The sequence below is a fragment of the Pseudopipra pipra genome, chromosome W, assembly GCF_036250125.1.
Source record: "Pseudopipra pipra isolate bDixPip1 chromosome W, bDixPip1.hap1, whole genome shotgun sequence".
NCBI lineage: Eukaryota > Metazoa > Chordata > Aves > Passeriformes > Pipridae > Pseudopipra > Pseudopipra pipra.
In genome coordinates this window covers 25,400,865-25,414,201 of record NC_087580.1, presented here as the reverse complement: position 1 = coordinate 25,414,201, position 13,337 = coordinate 25,400,865, and the positions used below count along the sequence as shown (strand labels likewise).

The 13,337-nt window shown below is 55.6% G+C and overlaps 2 long non-coding RNA genes and 1 pseudogene across 2 annotated transcripts; 2 read left to right on the top strand and 1 right to left on the bottom strand.

Moving 5' to 3' along the window:
* Window positions 1-13,337, top strand: part of LOC135405253 (zinc finger protein 850-like) — a 259,075-nt pseudogene that overhangs the window by 14,301 nt on the left and 231,437 nt on the right.
* On the top strand, window positions 6,834-8,267 carry LOC135405680 (uncharacterized). The gene is made up of 3 exons (XR_010425937.1): window positions 6,834-7,189; window positions 7,977-8,088; window positions 8,173-8,267. It is a non-coding gene; the product is annotated as an uncharacterized LOC135405680 (long non-coding RNA).
* LOC135405687 (uncharacterized) lies at window positions 9,043-13,058 on the bottom strand. The gene is made up of 3 exons (XR_010425945.1): window positions 12,919-13,058; window positions 10,985-11,130; window positions 9,043-9,206 (listed from the first exon to the last, which is right to left on the bottom strand). It is a non-coding gene; the product is annotated as an uncharacterized LOC135405687 (long non-coding RNA).

Sequence of the window (13,337 nt, the reverse complement as noted above, 5' to 3'; positions counted from 1 at the left end):
TTTGGAAACTCCAGTCATTGCTGACACCAGGATGGAAATTCAGCAGATAACTAAAGCCAGTTCCCTTGGGAGCCCACAACCAGCAGGGCTGAGGGAGACCCTGGCAGCTCCCCAGCACCTCCCTCTCAGTGGGACACCTCTGGCAGCCTCTCCCAGCTCGGGAACCCTCCAGTTTGCAACACTCCAAAGACCCTCGCTGATGCCCAGGACAATTCTGATCCGTCTCAACAAACACTCCTCCAGCTCTGACCCTTGTCTGTTGTCAAACACAAAGGGATTTGGGGGAGTGTTTCCTGACAACAGGAGAATTTGGGAGAGGGACCTTTCCACACCCAGCTATTGATGTGTCCACACATCTCTGCCTGGGTGTGGGTGTGAATTGACTGTGGTGTGAAGGTTGTTACTGTGAATCTGTAATTCAGTCACTGTTAAAATTGTGACAAATGCTATTAAATCACTTGAAAACTGCTCAATTGGTCAATGATTAAGTGTTACTAAACTCTTTTGCCCCCTTATCTTTGTGTCTAAATCCTTTGCACCCTGACCCTCTTGCATCCCAAGGCTCTGAGTTAATCATTCTCTTTCATAAAAAAATATATTTTTTTTGTGACTTCCACTTTAAAATCTTCCTCCTTAACTAAACTACAAAACAACTACAATTTGTTGTTGACGTCTTGAAGACAATTAAGGAAAGAAAAATAATTTTTTTTTCTGTGTTTTAATGGGTCCCACAGTGTGTCTGGAGCTGCATCAGCTGTCAGTCCAAGATGGGCCATGTCAGAACTGATGAGGTTGGGGGGTAAGGAGCAAGGTTGATCATCCAGGGTCAGTGTGGATCTCCTGAGGAGACACTCAGCATCAGGATCACTTGGAGAACACCTCTATCACCTCTCCTCTGAACTACAAAATTTTCCATCATTGAATTAAAACAAAAAAATTACAAACTTCAAACACTTGTTTTGAAACTGCCTTGAAGACAATTAAAGGAAGACAAAGAGATCCTGAGGGATTTCTGGAATTTAATGAGCCCCACGGTGTGTTTGCAGCCCAGCCCATGATCCTGAGGTGCTGAGAGAAGATTGAAGCAGCTGCTGAAGAAGTCAGAAGCCAAAGTCCAAGTGCCTTGAAGCATTGCTGGGCTCCACTGAGGGCAGGCACTGACAAAGCCTCCCCAGGGACTCCTTGGAGCAGCTCCTTGGAGGCCAGGAGTGCAGGCAGACAAAGGCTCTGGGCAGGCCCCTGCAATGCTGAGCAAAGCCTGCCTTGGTTTTGTGGAGCACAAAGGCCAAGGCCTGAGCCCCAGGCCCTGGCCCAGCAGATCCTGTCCCTCCCGGCTGGCTCAGGGCTGTTTGGGGGGCACTGGGATGGGAGGAGTAGGAACAACAAAGGCCCAGAACTGGGCAGCCCCTGCCAGGCTCCTGAGGGAGGGGCGAGGCAGAAACCAAGGGCAGAACCTGCCAGGAAAGTGGCTTGTGGTGGCCTGAGTGGCAGAGGCAGCTGCCAGAGGCAAGGGGACAAAGGCCTGGGTGCCTTTGGGCCTTGCAGCCCTGCCAGAGCCCTTGGCCATCTCTCCTGCAGGCTGTCCTGCCCTGGCCCTGCTGCTGCTCTGGCCTTGCAGGCTGCACACACCCCTCCTGCCTTCCCACCCCCCTCCCAGCAGCATTTCTAGACCCTCCCTGATGTCTCTGCACCAGCTCGGGCTGTTCCCTGGAACACAAAGCCATGGGCTGATCCTGACTCCCTCTGGGTGACCTCTTGCAGCACAAGGGTCCTCTTTGAGTGACATTTCTTTTTCCTCACCTTCAGTCTGAACCTTCAATGCTACTCTTTGTGGAGATTTCATTGTATTTCCAATATGGATGTTATTAGTAAATGAAACTTAGGCTAAAATATTGCAGCAAAAATTTATTAAAGATTTATATAAATTGCAAATAAACAAAATAGTGCGTTGGGCTGCCAGGGAGACCCCTGCTCGACACACGGCCAGCAAAGCAGTTGGCAAAAACAGTATTCGTTATACTTTGTTCAATTTCCTTCCCATAGTCACTTTTTATCCTTCTATTGGATCCGAGTTCACAAGTCTGGTTCTGGTTGGTTCATTTGCAAGCTCGCTTTTAGTTGCCAGGTACTTTCCTTTCCATAGTCTTAGGTAATTTTTAGTCCTTGAGGCCTACTGTGTGAGTCTCTTCCAGATGTCCATCTTGGATACTTTTTATCATCTTCGTTCCTGACCCTTTGATCCTTGTCCTTCCCTTCGTTACTTTAAGCGTACATTTTTAGACAATATACAAAAGACTTATTCAGTAAGGCATAACATCTTGTGTTGTTAGCTTAGAAACTGCAGCTGCAGGACTATCAGTTTATAGTACTGACAGATTAATTGCCCATTCTGTAACTTACAGTTCACCGGCCTTAACAGAACCTTGATTACAAATATATATATAAATATAACATGCAATACTATTAAAAGAGTAAATTACTACAACTATTACTACTACTAATTTGATGAGTAAATTACTTTACTACTACTAATCTATTACACCATGGAATGGTGGCTTGGGAAAACAATCTCCATCACTCCAAACCTGTCCCAGCTGTGTCCCCTCCCAGCCTCCCCCACACCCCCAGCCCCTCCCCAGTGTGTCTGTGCCAGGGGCAGGAAAGACCTTGGCTCTGGGTAAGCTCAGCACTAACAAAACCACCTCTGTGTTCTCAAGCCTGTGCTCAGCACAAGCCCAAACACAGCCCCACACCAGCCCCTGCAAAGAAAATTAACTCCACCCCGGCCCAAACCAGCACATTCCAGCCCTTATTCCACACCAGTCCCATCATGCCCAGGCCCCACACGACTCAATACAACTTTACCCCCCACCACCCCCTTCCCATTCTTTGCTATAACACACAGGTCTCCTTCCCTTAGTCTTTGCACCACCCCTGCAAAATGTCCATAAAATGGCCCCAAAATGTCTGTTGAATTGCTCTAGTCCAGTCCTTTGGGCTCCCCCTGTTCTGGTGGACCCTCGGGGCAGGAGAGGGGCTGTGTGGGGGGAGTTCCTGGGCACCAAAGGCACCTCAGGTCCGGTCCCTCTGCCCTGCAACTGCTGCTTGGGAGGCTCCTCCTGCACTGCTTGGGGTGGTTCCTGTGACAGGAATTCCTGTCACACACTGGTCAGGTTTCAAAGGATGCACAGTTTGGGTTATACCCACATCATGATAAACTGGTCCCAGCCCCTGGAACCAGGACACAGCCATAAGTGTGAACAATGCTGCACTTATTGAAGTCCTTTGCCTCAGTTTTAGTTCTAGTCTATCTCATGATGATTGTGTAGAGCTGCAGCCTCACTCTTTCCTTTTTTTTCCTTCCATTTTGTAGAAAAAAACAAGTCTTTGTTTCTGGTGACCTGTTGTTCTGACTGAAAAAGTTTCCCCTTCTGTCAATGACAGCTCATGTGAAATCAACTCCCCTTGGCTGGAGGCTTTTATTGCTCTTCAGACTTAGGCAGCAAGTAGCCCATGGCTCACCAGCTCTTGCTGGACCTTGTCAGCTTTTCTATTTTGTCTACCTTGCACGCCAGATGTTGTGTTTGGAATAGCCCACATCAGTGTCCAGCTTCAGATTACTCCAAGGGTTATTTTCCTCCTTTTATGCACAATACCTTATTAATGTTTTTGGATAATTTGCTTGGGATAGAGTTTGTTTCTGTATCAATTATGCTAGGGAAAAGCATCCATTTCTTAAACAAAGATAAATACCTAGCTGTAAACTAAAAAAGCTCCACAGATGCCCCCAGCCCCACACATCCCTCCCAGCCCCACAGACCCTTTCAGCATCCTGCCAGATCCAGCTCCCATCCCCAGCCAGGCTCTGTCCTGGCTTTTCTTCCAGACTGGCAGACAGATTGGACAGGGATATGAATCTCCTGTGCATACATTTGATGTGCTGCTCTTTTGTTGTTGGTCTCTAAATAAGGTTTATAGAGTGTTGCTGATTTTTGCTTTTCTAAAGATTCTACTCATGTAAATACATTCCATATATGGTTTATATGTTGTTGCTATATTGTTGTTCTGTAAATGCATTTCATAGATTGTTGTTGTTTTATAGGCCTGTACAATGTACAGGGGTTTGAATGCCTCATGATCGGGGTTGGGGGTTGGAATCCCTCGGGATTGGGATGCCTCGGGATTGGGATTTGAATTTGAATCGGAATCGATTGGAATTGGGATTGAGATCTGGTTGGGATTGGGACTAGGGTTGGGATTGGGGTTGGAATCCCTAAGGATTGGGGTTGGGATTGGGATCCCTCAGGGTTGGGATTGGGATTGGAATCCCTCAGGATTGGGATTGGGATTGGAATCAGAATCTATTGGGATTGGGATTGGAATCGGGATTGGGATTGGGACGGGAATCCCTCGGGATTGGGATAGCAATCTGATTGGGATTGGGGTTGGGATTGGGGTTGGGATCGTGATTGGAATCCCTCAGGATTGGGATTGGGATTGGAATCCCTCAGGATTGGAATTGGGATTGGGATCAAGATTGGAATCCCTCGGGATCGGGATTGAGGGGGGGGGGGAATCCCCTACAGATCCCACCCTGGCTCCGGGGGGGTGTGTGAAATTCCTGGATTCCCGACGGGATTTTTTGGGATTGGAATTCCTTGGATCTCTCTTCCTGCAGGGATCGAGACCCTCCTGTGCTACCTGGAGCTGCACCCCCGGCACTGGCTGGAGCTGCTGCTTCCCACCCATTCCCAGTGCCGGATCTGCTGCTCCGGAGGCGCCCGGCAGCTCCGGGAGGCGGCTCGGAGGTGGGAAAAACCAGGAATTCCCGGGAAAACCCCATTCCCCCCAGCTCCAATGGGATTTTTCCTGCATTTTTTTTACCTGGGAATTCCCAGGAAAACCCGATTTTTCCTGGATTTTTTACCCTGGAATTCCCGGGAAAACCCAATTCCCCCTCAGCTTTGGTGGGATTTTTTCTGGATTTTTTAACCCAGGAATTCCCAGGAAAACCCGATTTTTCCTGGATTTTTTAACCCGGGAATTCCCAGGAAAACCCGATTCCCCCCCAGCTCCAATGGGATTTTTCCTGGATTTTTTAACCCCGGAATTCCCGGGAAAACCCGATTCCCCCCCAGCTTCAATGGGATTTTTCCTGCATTTTTTTACCCGGAATTCCCGGGAAAACCCGATTCCCCCCCAGCTTCAATGGGATTTTTCCTGCATTTTTTTACCTGGGAATTCCCAGGAAAACCTGATTTCCCCCAGCTCCAATGGGATTTTTCCTGGATTTTTTAACCTGGGAATTCCCAGGAAAACCCGATTCCCGGTGGGGATTTTCCCAATTTTGGGGTTTTTCCCCTCAGTTGCTCTCCCGTGGCCGTTTTCCTGGCGCAGGAGCGGCTGGCGAGGCGGGACCACCGGAATTCCGGATCCTTGGAATTCGACATGGTGGAGCTCAGCGATTCCATGGGCTGGGAATCGGCGCTGGTGAAACGGGAACTCCGGAGGCTCCAGGGGGAGACGCGGATATGGAACGGTAACACTGGGAGAGGGAGCGGGATCGGGGTTGGAATCCCTAAGGATTGGGATTGGGATTGGGGTTGGGGTTGGGGTTGAAGTTGGGATTGGGATTGGGGTTGGAATGCCTCATGATCGGGGTTGGGATTGGAATCCCTCGGGATTGGGATTAGGATGCCTCGGGATTGGGATTTGAATTTGAATCGGAATCGATTGGGATTGGGATCCCTCGGGATTGGGATTGAGATCTGGTTGGGATTGGGACTAGGGTTGGGATTAGGGTTGGAATCCCTAAGGATTGGGGTTGGGATTGGGATTGGAATCCCTCAGGGTTGGGATTGGGATTGGAATCCCTCAGGATTGAGATTGGAATCAGAATCTATTGGGATTGGGATTGGAATCGGGATTGGGACGGGAATCCCTCGGGATTGGGATTGCGATCTGGTTGGGATTGGAGTTGGGATTGGGATTGCGATTGGAATCCCTCAGGATTGGGACTGGGATGGGGATTGGAATCAAAATGCCTTGGATTGGGATCAGGTTTGAGATTGGGATTGGGACTGGGATTGGGGTTGGGATTGAGATTGGGATTGGGATCTGGATTGGTATTGGGTTGGGATAGGGATTGGGATTGGAATCCCTCAGGATTGGGATTGGAATTGGTATTGGGATCAAGATTGGAATCCCTCTGGATTGGGATTGGGGTTGGGATTAGGGTTGGGGGATTGGGATCAGAATTGGGATTGGAATTGGGATTGAGATGGGGATTAAGACTGGGATTGCAATCAGGATTGAGGTTAGGATTGGGATGGGGATTGGGGTTGGAGTTGGGATTGGGATCAGGATTGGGGTTGGGATTGGGATTCCGCATGATTGGGGTTGGGATTGGAATCCCTTGGGATTGGGATTTGAATCGGGATTGGGATCTGGATTGGGATTGGGGTTGGGTTTGGAATTGGGGTTGGGAGTGGGGTTGGGAGTGGGGTTGGGAGTGGGATCAGGATTGGAATTGGGATTGAGGGTCAGGGGGGATCCCACCCAGATCCACACCTCCAGAGAGGTCCCGTCATGCCTCGGGATCAGGATCGGGATCGGGATACATGCCTGGTTCCTCCCCAGGGCGCGCGGGGCCAAGCAGGATCCGGGTGGAATTTGGGGAATTGTCCTTCCACTTCCGCGCCTATGGAGACCTGAGCGAGGGGGAGCTCGACTCTGTCTGCCAATTCCTGCTCCAGCACGTGAAATCCCGGGAAAAGGCCGCCCTGCGCCAGCTCCGGGCCTGTTTCCGGGCATTCCAGAGGTGAGGAAAACCACCCCTTCCCGGGTTTTCCTGCCCCTGTTTTCTCTGGAATGCTGGGAAAGGGCGGGAAGTTGATGGGGTGGGATCAGCGTGGCATTCCAGAGGTGAGGAAAACCACCCCTATGTCCCTGTTTTCCTGCCCTGATTTCCCTGGAATGCTGGGAAAGGGTGGGAAGGTGATGGGGTGGGTTCAGCGTGGCATTCCAGAGCTTGGATCCCAACCCTCTGCAGGAGGAGGAGGAGGAGAGGAGGAGCTCCAGGCTCAAGGATCTGATCCGGGAATACTTCGAGCAGGATGGACTCGGATCCCAGGAGGAGGAGGAGGAGGAGCAGGAGGAGGAGGAGGAGGAGGAGCTGGGAAGGGCTCAGGTACATCCCGGTTTTCCTGGGAGATGATCCCAGGTTGGGAATGCCTGGGGTTGGATGAGGGTGAGGATTTGGGATGAGGAGGAGGAGGGATGTGAGCTCCCCATAGATTTGGGATGAGGAGGGATGTGAGCTCCCCATAGATTTGGGATGAGGGATGTGAATCCCCATGGATTTGGGATAAGAAAGAGGAGGGAGGAGGAGGAGGAGCCATTTGAGCTTCAGATGGATTTGAGATGAGGAGGAGGAAGGATGTGAGCTCCCCATGGATTTGGGATGAGGGCTGTGAGCTCCACATGGATTTGGGATGAGGAAGAGCAGGGATATGATCTCCTTTGGATTTGGGATGAAGAATGTGAGTTCCCCATGGGTTTGGGATGAGGAAGAGGAGGGAGGAGAAGGAGGAGCCATATGAGCTCCCCATGGATTTAGGAGGTGGGATATGACCTCCCCATAGATTTGGGATGAGGAGGAGGAGGAGGGCTGTGAGCTCCCCATGGATTTGGGAGGCGAGCTATGATCTCCCATGGATTTGGGATGAGGGATGTGAGCTCCCCATGGATTTGGGATGAGGGATATGATCTCCCCAGGGATTTGGGAGGGGGGATATGACCTCCCCATGGATTTGGGATGGGATGGGATGAGGGCTGAGCTCCCCATGGATTCGGGATGAGGACTGTGCCCTCCCCATGGATTTGGGATGGGATCGCATGGGAGCAGGGCTGTGATCTCCCCCTGGATTTGGGATGGGATGTGATGGGAGCAGGTCTGATCTCTTCCCTGCCCTCAGGATCTGCGGGACTGGGAGAGCTGGGTCCGCTCTGACATCCGATGCTTCCTGTCCGTCCGCCCCGACGAGAAGTTCTCCGGGAGAGCCATCGCCAGGATATTCCACGGGATCAGTAAGGACTGATGGGATGGGATTTGGGGATCTGGGATCCCTTCCTGCCCCTCTTCCCCCCGCTGCCATTCCCGGTTTTCCGCAGGCAGCCCCCGCTTCCCGGCACAGATCTACGGGCGGGATCGGCGCTTCTGGAGGAGGCACCTCCCCCTGGATTTCCACTGGATCGCCCGCCTGGCCACCCAGGAGATCCTGGATGCTGCCAGGTGAGGGGCATTCCCGGGAATGTCCTTCCCACACCCTCCCCCGGGAGCCTTTTTCCAGGGGCGTTTTATCGGGATTTTGTAAATTAATAAACGGAGCCTGCCGGGAACGGGATCTGATGGGTGTCACAGTCCATCCCTGGATCCCGCAAAGCCAGCCCTGGATCCCACAATCCATCCCTGGATCCCATGAATCCATCCATGGATCCCACAAAGCCATCCCTGGATCCCACAGTCCATCCACTGATCCCACAAAGCCGTCCCTGGATCCCACAATCCATCCCTGGATCCCATGGATCCATCTGTGGATCTCATGAATCTGTTCCTGGATCCCATGGATCCATCTGTGGATCTCATGAATCTGTTCCTGAATCCCACAATCCATCCCTGGATCCCACAATCCATCCACTGATCCCATGAATCCATCCATGGGATCTCACAGTCCGTCCCTGGATCCCACAGTCCATCCACTGATCCCATGAATCCACCCTTGGATCCCATGAATCCATCCCTGGATCTCACAATCCATCCCTGGATCCCATGGATCCATCCACTGATCCCATGAATCCATCCATGGGATCTCACAGTCCATCCCTGGATCTCATGAATCTATCCCTGGATCCCACAAATCCATCCATTGATCTCATGAATCCATCTGTGGATCCCATTAATCCATCCCTGGATCCCACAATCCATCCATTGATCCCACAAATCCATCCCTGGATCCCCCCAATCCCTCCCTGTATCCCCCAAATCCATCCCTGGCTCCCCCCAATCCCTCCCTGGATCCCCCCAATCCCTCCCCAGCCCGGGGGCTCCTGTCCCTTGGGATCATTCCGGCTGGGATGGGCTTTGGCAGCGGGTGAGGAGCAGCAGGACCCTCTCCAGCGTCTGCGGCGGCAGCAGCAGCGACAGCCTGGAGGGCACCGGGGGGGTACCTGGGTCCTTCCGGCCCCAAATCCCCCCAAATCCCCCCCAAATCCCACCCAAATCCCCCCCAATCCCACCCCACCGGCCGGGGGGGGCACCAGGGGGCACGTGGATCCTTCCGGCCCCAAATCCACCCCAAATCCCCCCCAAATCCCACCCCAAATCCCACCCCACCGGCCGGGGGGGCTCCACTGGGCAATGGGAACCCCTCAAATTGGAGCCCACCCCCCACCCCAAAGAGCCCCAAACTGGGGTGGCAGCGGAGCCCAGGAGGCGACACCCCCTGACCCCAACACCTGAGGGGACCCCAAAATAACACTCCCTGACCCCAACACCTGAGAGGACCCCAAAATAACACCCCCTGACCCCAACACCTTAGGGGACCCCAAAATCCCAGCCCCCAAATCCCACCTCCTAACACCCAACACCCCCTACTCCAACAGGACCCTAAAATCCCAGCTCCCAACCCCAAAATCCCACCCCCTAACACGCCCGACCCCAACAGGACCCCAAAATCCCAAACCCACCCAACCCCAAAATCCCACCCTCTAACACTCAAAACCTGATGAGACCCCAAAATCCCACCCCGTAACACCCAACACCCTGATGGGACCTCAAAATCCCAGCCCCTGACCCCAAAATCCCACCCCTTAACACCCAACACCCCCCACCCCAACGGGACCCCAAAATCCCACCCCCGACCCCAAAATCCCAACACCCAACTCCAACACCCTGATGGGACCCCAAAATCCCACCCTGTAACATCCAACACCCCCCACCCCAACAAGACCCCAAAATCCCACCCTGTAACACCCAACACCCTGATGGGACCCCAGATTCCCACCCCCCAAATCCCAACACCCTCCCCCACCACATTGGGACCCCAAAATCCCAACCCCAGCTCCCAAAGAGGACCCCAAAGTCCCACATTTTGGGTGCCTCCATCTCCCCAGATCCCACATTTTGGGTGCCCCCCGTGTCCCCCACATTTTGGGTGCCCCCATATCCCCTACACCCGCCATTTGGGTGCCTCCCATTTCCCTCAGTACCCCATATTTTGGGTGCCCCCCATATCCTCCATACCCCATATTTTGGGTGCCCCCCCCATACCCCAGGTGGGTGCCCTCCATGTCCCCCCGATACCCCCCATTTGGGTGCCCCCCGTGCCCCCATTTGGGTGCCCCCATTTCCCCCCACACCCCATATTTTGGGTGCTCCCCCATGTCCCCCAATACCCCACATTTGGGTGCCCCCATTTCCTCCCACACCCCACATTTTGGGTACTCCCCCATCTCCCCCACACCCCACATTTTGGGTGGCCCCCTGTGCCGCCATGTGGGTGCCCCCATTTCCCTCAATACCCCACAATTTGGGTGCCCCCATTTCCCCCCACCCCCCACATTTTGCCCCCCCCATCTCCTCCGTGCCCCACTGTGGGTGCCCCCATTTCCCCCATACCCTATATTTTGGGTGCCCCCATTCCCCTCCCCACACCCCACATTTTGGGTGCCCCCCATCTCCCTCGTGTCCCCATGTGGGTGCCCCCATTTCCCCCCACACCCCACACTTTGGGTGCTCCCATCTCCCCCGTGCTGCCCATTTTGGGTGCCCCCATTTCCCCCCAGACCCTCCCATTTTGGGTACCCCCCATCTCCCCCGTGCCCCCCATGTGGGTGCCCCCATTTCCCCCAATACCCCATATTTTGGGTGCCCCCATTTCCCCCCAGACCCCCCATTCTGGGTACCCCCCCATCTCCCCCGTACCCCAGGTGGGAGCCCCCCTCGAGCCCGAAGTGGCTCCCCGGGAACACCCCCGGGAGCTCCTTCGGGGACACCCCTGGGAACACCCCCGGGAGCTCCTCCGGGAGCTCCTCCGACCGCCGGTACCGAACACGGGACAGTGACAGCGCCTGGGGGGACACGGGACAGATGGACAGGGATAGGGACAGATGGACAGGGACAGGGACAGGGACAGAGGGATAGGGACAGATGGACAGGGATAGGGACAGATGGACAGAGACAGGGACAGGGTCAGGGGACGGGGACAGGGGACAGGGGGACAGGGGACAGGGACGGGGGACAGGGGGACAGGAACAGGGACAGGGACAGGGGACAGGGACAGGGACAGGGGACAGGGGACAGGGACAGGGGACAGGGGGACAGGAACAGGGACAGGGACAGGGGACAGGGACAGGGACAGGGGACAGGGGACAGGGGACAGGGGACAGGGACGGGGGACAGGGGGACAGGAACAGGGACAGGGACAGGGGACAGGGACAGGGACAGGGGACAGGGGACAGGGGACAGGGACAGGGGACAGGGACAGGGGACAGGGGACAGGGGACAGGGACAGGAACAGAGACAGGGGACAGGGGGACAGGGTCAGGGACAGGGGGGACACGGGGACAGTTGGGACACGGACAGGGACAGGGACATAGGGGGACAGGGGGACACAGGGGGACAGAACCGCTGGGACAGGGAGGGGAAAAGGGGGAGACGGGGGGGACACCGAGGGAGGGACCCTGTGCCCAGGGGGTCCCTGTCCCCAGAGTGTCCCTTTCCCCCTGTCTCCAGGGTGTCCCTGGGCTGTCCCCTGTCCCCAAGGTGTTCCCTGTGCCCAGAGTGTCCCCTGTCCCCAAGGTGTCCCCTGTCCCCAAGGTGTCCCCTGTGCCCAGAGTGTCCCCTGTCCCCAAGGTGTCCCCTGTCCCCAAGGTGTCCCCTGTACCCAGGGTGTCCCTGTCCCCAGGGTGTCCCTTTCCCTGTCCCCAGGATGTCCCTGTCCCCTGTCCCGGGATGTCCCGAGTCCCCCAGGCCCCCCCATGTCCCCAGGATGTCCCTTTCCCTGTCCCCAGGATGTCCCTGTCCCCTGTCCCCGGGATGTCCCGAGTCCCCCAGGCCCCCCCATGTCCCCAGGATGTCCCACATTGCCAGGGTGTCCCTGTCCCCAAGGTGTCCCCTGTCCACAGGGTGTCCCTTTCCCTGTCCCCAGGGTGTCCCTGTCCCTGTCCCCGGGATGTCCCGAGTCCCCCAGACACCCCCCCCCCATGTCCCCAGGGTGTCCCACATTCCCAGGGTGTCCCTGTCCCCGGGATGTCCCGAGTCCCCCAGACACCCCCCCCCCCCCCCATGTCCCCGGGATGTCCCACATTCCCAGGGTGTCCCATGTGCCGAATATGTCCCGAGTCCCCAGGATGTCCCACGTTCCCAGTCCCCCCCCCCGTTCCCCAATCCCCCCCCGCAGGGTCGTGTGTCCCCCCCCTTCCCTCTCTCCCCCCAGTTCTCCCAGTGCCCCCCACTTCCCCAGTTCCCCCCAGTCCCCTCCTCCCAGTGCCCCCAGTTCCCTCAGTGCCCCTAGTCCCCCCAGTGTCCCCCAGTATCCCCCATCCCAGTCCCCCATCCCAGTTCCCCCAGTCCCCTCTGTACCGGTTCCTGTCCCGTGTCTGTGCCCTGGACCCATGGAATGTCCCCCATCCCAGTCAACCCCAGTCCCTCCCAGTCCCCCCAGCGCCCTCAGTCCCCCCATTCCCCCATTCTCCCAGTCCCCCCAGTGCCCCCAGTCCCCCCAGTGCCCCCAGTCCCTCCCAGTCCCCCATCCCAGTCCCCCCATTCCCCCCATTCCCCCAGTCCCTCCCAGTGCCCCCATTCCCCCATTCCCCCAGTCCCTCCAGTGCCCCCAGTGCCCCCAGTCACCCCCTTACCCTGTCGGTGTCCGTGCCCTGTACCCGTAGGAGGGCTCGGGGCCCCCCGGCCGGGGCCGGGCAGCGAATCCCGGGGACAGAGCCCAGAACATCCTGAACCCTCCGAGCGTTCCGGGACAGAGCCTGGCACAGGGACACCCGGTGCTGTGGGATAATGGGATATGGGATTGGGATAATGGGATAATGGGATTGGGATGGGACAGCGACAGGGACAGGGACACATGGTGCTGGATATGGGATAATGGGATAATGGGATATGGGATAATGGGATTGGGATAATGGGAGAGCACCCGGCACAGGGACACACGGTGCTGGATATGGGATAATGGGATATGGGATAATGGGATATGGGATAATGGGAGAGCGCCCGGCACAGGGACACACGGTGCTGGATATGGGATTGGGACAATGGGATTGGA